This window comes from Dipodomys ordii, unplaced genomic scaffold, assembly GCF_000151885.1.
Source record: "Dipodomys ordii isolate 6190 unplaced genomic scaffold, Dord_2.0 Scaffold58, whole genome shotgun sequence".
NCBI lineage: Eukaryota > Metazoa > Chordata > Mammalia > Rodentia > Heteromyidae > Dipodomys > Dipodomys ordii.
The window spans coordinates 4,140,981-4,148,201 of record NW_012267274.1 but is presented as its reverse complement, the minus strand read 5'-3'; positions in this window follow the sequence as shown (position 1 = coordinate 4,148,201).

Genomic DNA, 7,221 nt, shown 5'->3' with positions numbered 1-7,221 from the left:
ACACATGTGCACATACACGTATGAACCAACACTGGTATATGTGCAAGGCTTGTTACTGCCCAGTCTGAACCTGTCTTTGCCCATTTTCTCTTGCCATAACATGATACCTGGAACCAGATAAATGATAAAGAATGGTTCTTTTGGCCCAGGGCTGTGGATAATGGGAAGTCAGCTTGGTGCCTGGTGAGGGCCTTGTGCTGTATCATAACCTGACGAGGGAGAGAGCTCGCATCCTAGCCAAGCCTCTCTCTCTCCTCACAAACCCACTAGTACCACCTTGGAGGTCCCACCACCAGGGCCTTATCTAATCCTGGCTAATGCATTAAACCATACAGGCCTTCCCACTGCATCCATCCATCCATCCATCCATCCATCCATCCATCCATCCATTCCCTCAGCAGCCTGCCACTGCTGGGCCGTGAACCTTTCCTCCAAACTACTCTTTCCTCTAAGATCCCTCCCCATCTCCCCTGGCCCTCAGTTCTGCACATCTCTTGACCACCACTGGCTGCACCTTGCTGCCTGCCTTCAAGCCACCTTGGGTGACACTCATACCTATTTCAGATCTTCCAAGATGCAGCAACTTCATAACAACAAGCAGAGTAATCGGGCGTGGTGCCTGCGCTCTGCTGTCTCTCAGTTGACTCTTGCAGGGCCATGACCTTGTATCAGGCTGACAGTCTAAGTCATGCATGGCTCCTAAAGAACTCACAAGGAGGCTTAGCGGCTCAAACCACCTCATTCATTCATTCATTCATCAAGCACTCCTGCTCTATCCAGGACAACAGTAGCTAACCTTTATCCCACATGCACTATCCTTCAGGCAGAGCACAAAACGCTCCCTCCCCTTACTTCTCTGCAAAGGGAAGCCTGCAATTAAATGAGATAATACATGTGCACATTAAGGGCTGCCTGCATGGTTGCTGCTCTCCTCTCTTATTAGCTCCAAGTACAAGGCTGTGCAGATAAAATGCAGATACTTTCTCTCAGCCATGGGGCAGTCACATAATTACAGGACTCAGGCCAGGCAAGCTAGGGCTTTGTGCTTACCTCAGAGAGACAGACTGACCTCCTAGGGGGTAGAAAAATCTTTCCTGGCTGCCAAGGCTTAGCCTTACCTGCAGGAGAAAGGTAGGTGGGGGAGGTCCCAACCTAGGAAGGGCTTCAGTTTAGGTGTGCTCAAGTGAACTGCAAATGTGTATTTGTCTTGTGGGGCCGGGTGTGCTGTCGGTGGGTGGTGAGTGAGTGTGAGGTGCAGGAGGTGAATTCTGAGTCAGCAGGGCCGGCTGGGCCCTGAGACCTGGCTGAGACTGGGGGCCCCCGTGGGGCCTGCTTCTCCATCCTGTCATGGCTTCCCCTGCTCCCCAAAAGAAGGTGAAGTCTCCACGTGGTTAGGCCAGGCATGCCATAATCTAGTCATTTTGAAAATTTTATTTTGGTATTGAGCTTGGAGGGCCTCTGTTTTCACTGTCACTTGAGCCACAGCTCCACTTCCAGCTCTTTGATGATTAATTGAGGATAAGAGTCTCAAGCACTTTCTGGCCTGTGATCCTCAGATCTCAGCCTCCTGAGTAGCTAGGGTTACAGACACGAGCCACTGGCAGTGGGCCATAATTCAGTCTTGCTGACAAATTCTATGAGTTTGGGTCCTCATGTGCCCCAGGACGTGGGACCCGAGGATCCCGTCTCCAAGGGCTGAAATGTCTGCATGTCTGGGCTTTGGCCCAGCAACTCTGTCTCTAGCCTCTTCTATAAGCCGGCACCTGGCACACCTGTCAAGCCATTTGCTGGTGAGGCCGAATGCACATGGCTGGTGATGATCTGCAGCCTGTGGTGTGAGTGACTGGGTTCCATCTGGATTCTCTCACTTTCCAGGATGGACTCAGGGCAGGCTGCCTGTGGGAGCCTTGGTTTCCTGTTGGAGGGTAGATGGCAGGGAAAGCCTCAGTAGATACCATGCAAGAGCCTGTAGGAAGCCAGCAAGGAAGGATGGCAGCCATGTGTGCTGATTCCCTACTACTCACCAGGAGCCATTTCTGACCATCCTGAAAAGATGAGGCAGGTTATTACCATCATGATTCAAGGCTGAAAAGTGAAATAGAGCCAGGTGAAGCCACTCACTCAAGGAGCCTCCAGTAAGCAGGCACTGGCTGAACTGGAAGCCCCTTCCTACCCTCTGTTTGTTACATTGTTACAATGTTACAGTATAGGGTCAACCCATAAACCCAGTTCAAACTGCCTCTGGGGGAAATATTATCTGTGGCCCATGTGACTGAAAAGCCAAGGGAAGAATCTGTCTTGCTCTTGTATGTCCAATAAGAACCCTTAATTTGGATCAAGAGTTGGGTCCTTGATTTCCAAATGTACTAGGCCCAAATCTATGGACTCCACTGATTGGCTGGGCCAGGCCATGTGACCACCTGACGATGGGGCGGGTTCTTCCTCTGGGCTTCAGTGATGAGGAACAGTGAGGGTGGCCCATCTGAGAACACCATGAATGGTATGAATGGTTGAGCGACAGGTGTCTGATTTCCCGGCTCTGGAGGCTGAAGTCCAAGATCCAGGTGTGGTAGCCATGGCCTTCAGCTGTCTTCTCCCTGTGTTGCCACTGGGTCTTTAGTCTGATGGGACTAAGAACTTGAGATGGGTGGGGTTGGAAGAGAGGAGAAAGAGTGATGGAAGGGGTGACACTGATCAAGATGCGTTCAATTATAAACTGATGAACTGAAACCCCTTTGCACAACGACTTCAAGGTAATAACAAACTAGATTTAGTGCATGTTGGGGGCAAAGTTGCTTGAGCTCAGCTCCTTTCTTCTGATTCTGCTTCTAAGTTTTTGTTGTTGTTTTTAACCAGAGCAGGCCATGGGTTTGTGGTTGAGTTGGCCTGTCCTCAAAGCTACTGTCTCTCTGAAGACTTGCCTGACATTGGTGAGGCCATTCTCCACCAGACCCTGGCCAACAGCTGTTCCATGTGTCCTGCTGCCTGTGTAGCTCGTGCTATAACTTGGGGCCTGTTCTTCCTGGGCATTCTTTCTGCTGCAGACTATTGGCTATCACTCCACACATAGATAAGGTAGTACTCAGCCACATCTACCCTTCTAGAGATATCTGCTCTTTGTCTTTGTGTGGGCAGCTGGCTGTTGGGGAGTCACAATTACAACTCCAACAAGGCTTGGCTTCTCTGAACTCCAAAGTCTGTCTCTAGACAGTGAGATCCCATCCTGTCCTGCGGCCCACAATCAACCTCAGTGCAATTCAGGCGGCTGCAGGGACCCTCTCGCTTGTTTCTTCCCTTCCGCAGACCAGAATCCAACCAGGTGCTCACTGCAAAACTAGGCACTTTCCTTCTACCTTGTAGCCAAGGCCCTTTTTGTGCATAGAGCTTCATTTCCTTGGTCCATTGACTTCTGCTCCCTTCCCAACCAACTTACTGCCCACTGACTCATGGTGGCTTGTGACATTTCTTCAAGGCCAGATTTTTGCTGAATTTACTTCTGTTTCTGGTAGTACTGGGGATTGACCCTGATCTCTTCTTCAAGTGTTTTATCACTTGCACTACACCCAGGCCTGCTTTTGGTTTGTTTTTCAAATAGGGCCTCCAACATTTGTAATTTAGACCTGAAAGGTAAGACCACTACTTGCTCCGGCCAAGGGGTATGGACAGACCTGTACATGTACTTCAAGGGTATGTACAGCTGCTCACCTGGCTCATTCTCACTGCTCAATGTGAGGCCAAGATAGTATGAGAAAGAGGGCCAAGATGGTGGAGATGGACTAAATTGCTTCTTCCCTGTGGCAAGTATATATGTCACATGCTCTTTCTCTGCCATATATCTCCTCTAGTCAATTTTCCAAACATCTTACTTCTGTTCTCGTCCTACCTGCCTGGATTTTTCTCTTTTCAGACACAAGGACTGAGGTTGTTTAGCTGCTCTAAACTTTCTAGTAATGTATTTGGTGCATTGGCTGGGAAATTAGGGATTAACTATGTCTTCTGACTTGGACACATCACATGGTTGCAGAAATGTTAAGAATCTTAAGAGTTTAGAGACAGGAGAATGACCAGAAATGTAATGGCCACACAGCCGGCCCATCTAAGCAGGCTGCTCAGCACTGTGGGATTCTGGAGGCCCTGCTTTTCCACACAGTAAGGAACTTCCCTCAAGTGTAGCCTCACAAACAGAAATGAAGCGGGGCACTGTCTTGAGAGAGTGGGCAATGTCAAGACGGGACAGACACATTTGAGTCTCTCCAATGTCAGAATTTATTGAAAAACTACAAATTCACAAGCTATATCAATTTTGTGAGTGTTAACTTGCTGAGTACTACTGAGATCCCATGAGAAGCTAGGCAGTTGGAAATGTAAGTTATTTTTATGCCAGTAGTGGGGCTTGAACTCAGGGCCCAAGCATTGTCCCTGAGCTTTTTGGCTCAAGTTCTACTACTTGAGCCACAGGGTCCACTTCTGGTATTTTGGTGGTTAACTGAAGAGCCTTACTTTCCTGCCTGGGATGGCTTTGAACTGGGATTCTCAGATCTTAGGATTACAAATGTGAGCCACTGGTGCCTTTCCCTTCTTAATTACTAATATTAGTCTCATAAAACACAATTCCCAGCAATACAGAGGCTGCAGGATAGCTAGAGACCAGTTCAGAGACCTTGCTTAAGGCAAAGCTGAGAGTAGATAGGGACCTGTGGAGTCACTGCAGTGATCCTGAAGGATGCAGGGAAGGGTCCATGTCCCAGCACTGTGGATACCTAGTGAGGTCACCATGCTGAGTGGCTGCAGGTGAAATGCTGAAGAGCTGAACTGATTTCAGGCAGAGTGAAATCCAGGTGCAGAGATGGTTCTGCTTTCTGGATGGATAGCAATTAGAAGGGATCATGTCAAACAGGGGACAGAACGGAGCTGGAGCCCCAGGGAGAGTTGATTCTTGACACATACTCTGAAGAGTCTGCTGACAGGTAGGCCTGTGGCGGTGTGTCCCAGAGCCAAGTGTGGGGGGGTGTCCAAATCACTGGGGCCGGTGTGTCTGATACATTCAAGCCTGGTCTTTTGGATATGCTGTGATATGTTTGATGATGTAATTGCTTATCTGCACAATTAAACCATGTAGTGGTTTAGGTCAAAGTGAGGCACAGCCTAAATGCTTCTGATCTCTGTTGCTTTCACCCACAGCAGCCTCAGCTTGATCTCCCCAGGTAAAGAAACATTCCAGACTTTGTTTTTTTTGGGGGGGGGGGTGCTGGTATTGGTTCTTGAACTCAGGGCCATATGGTCTTGCTTGGCTTTTTTGTTTTTGTTCAAGACTAGCACTCTATTACTTGAGCTACATCTCTACTTCCAGCTTTTTGCTAACTGGAGATGAGTCTTACAGACTTTCTGACCTGGGCTGGCTTTGAACCACAATCCTCAGATCTTGTCTTCCTGATCAACTAGAATTATAGGCATGAGCCACTGGTGCCCAGCAAGAATTCTAAACCTTAGGAACATGTTATAACACCTCTCTATCCCACAGCCTCACCCTGTGCAGCCACACTGGGCACTGTTTTTCAGCCAGCTGTACTGGCTTTTCAGTTTCTTGAAGAATTCATGTTCCTTCCCACCACGGTGCCTTTGTACATGTGGTTCCTCTTCTAGCCGTTTCTGCTTATCCTCACAGTCTGGGCTTATAGAGTTTTCCCAGAGGCAACCTTCATGTCCTCGAGCAGGGCAGGCCACAGCATCACTTGCCTCCCAGGGTTACGTCTTCACAGCTGCGTCCCCTGGGAGGGGTCTGAGTCACCAGGCTGTGCCTGCAGGGCCTGAGCCCTCGAATTGCACAGAAGGCTTTAAATGATCTTGTGTTGAGAGAACGTGGCAAGGGAGCCCAGGCTGCTTCCCGCTGCAGGATTCCAGGTCCTTGTCAGTAAAATGAAGTCTGTGACTTTCCATTAATCTGTGGTTGAATTACTAGAACTCTTAGGTTACTTCCGTTACATGCTATAATGCAACAGGTTTCCTCTTGGCTCAAAAGTGAACCTCTCCATCATTCCTATCTGTTCATTTAAGCCACGTTCTGCATGGGCCCTGGAGGCCCCGTCCTGGCTCGGGGCAGCAGCAGGGGCAGGCCCCAGGCCTTCTCCACAGCACAGCAGTCCTCTGGGCCTTTCCTGGTTCTCTGGCTGACCCAGCTACCTAGTACCTACCTGAAAGAGCCTTCACCTTGGTGCCTTCCTTCCTCCAAACTTTGCAGCCACTCAAGCTCAGGCTTGGTGAAAGAACAGACTCCCACTGAATACGCCACAAATTGAAGGCTTCAGCCTTCATGGTGAGGCTGCACCTCTCCCTCTCTGTCTTGCTTGCTTTCCACTTGAAGCCATCGGAAGCCCTCATTACATATGGGGCCCGGTGACTGGCTGGAGAGCTCTCTGCCCCTCTGCTCACCATCTTCCTCCAAGCCTCTCTGGGTCCGGCATCCGGCATTCCAGCCAGAGCTCCCCTGTGGGGTCCCCTCCCTTCCCAGGCCCAGGAGGACCTCCTGCTGCACACCAAGCCACCCTTGGGACCTGTGGCAAGTGGGCTGTGCCTGGGGCCACCTTCTCCCACCTGCTGCCCGGGAAGGTAGGCGCTCCCTTCAGACTGGCGAACGAGCCACATGTCTTGGAGTGCCTCACCTCTCCTCCCATCCTCCCCCTCCCCCGGCTCCCCGCCAAGGTAGAGCCCCAGCTGGGGAAAGCCCCCTCCCCCCGCTCCCGCCGCGGTGCACGTCGTCCCCCAACTCCCCGTCGTGGCCTGGCGGGCTGTGAGCTCGGGAGAGGGAAAAGAAGACATCCCGGCTGCAAGCACGCGGGGCCGGCCCGGGCAGCGTCCCGCTCGGGCTCCGGGGTCCTGGGGTCGAAGGGCCAGGCTGCGTCCCGCTCGGGCTTCGGGGTCCCGGGATCACTGGGCCGGGCTGCGTCCCGCTCGGGCTCCGGGGTCTCGGGGTCCCTGGGCCTGGCTGCGTCCCGCTCGGGCTCTGGGGTCCCGGGGTTGTTGGGCCGGGCTGCGTCCCGCTTGGGCTCCGGGGTCTCGGGGTTCCGGGGTCGTTGGGCCGGGCTGCGTCCGGCTCGGGCTCCGGGGTCTCGGGCCCCGGGGGTCGTTGGGCCGGGCTATGTCCCGGGGTCTCGGGGTCCCTGGGCCTGGCTGCGTCCCGCTCGGGCTCCGGGGTCTCGGGGTCCTCGGGGTCGTTGGGCCGGG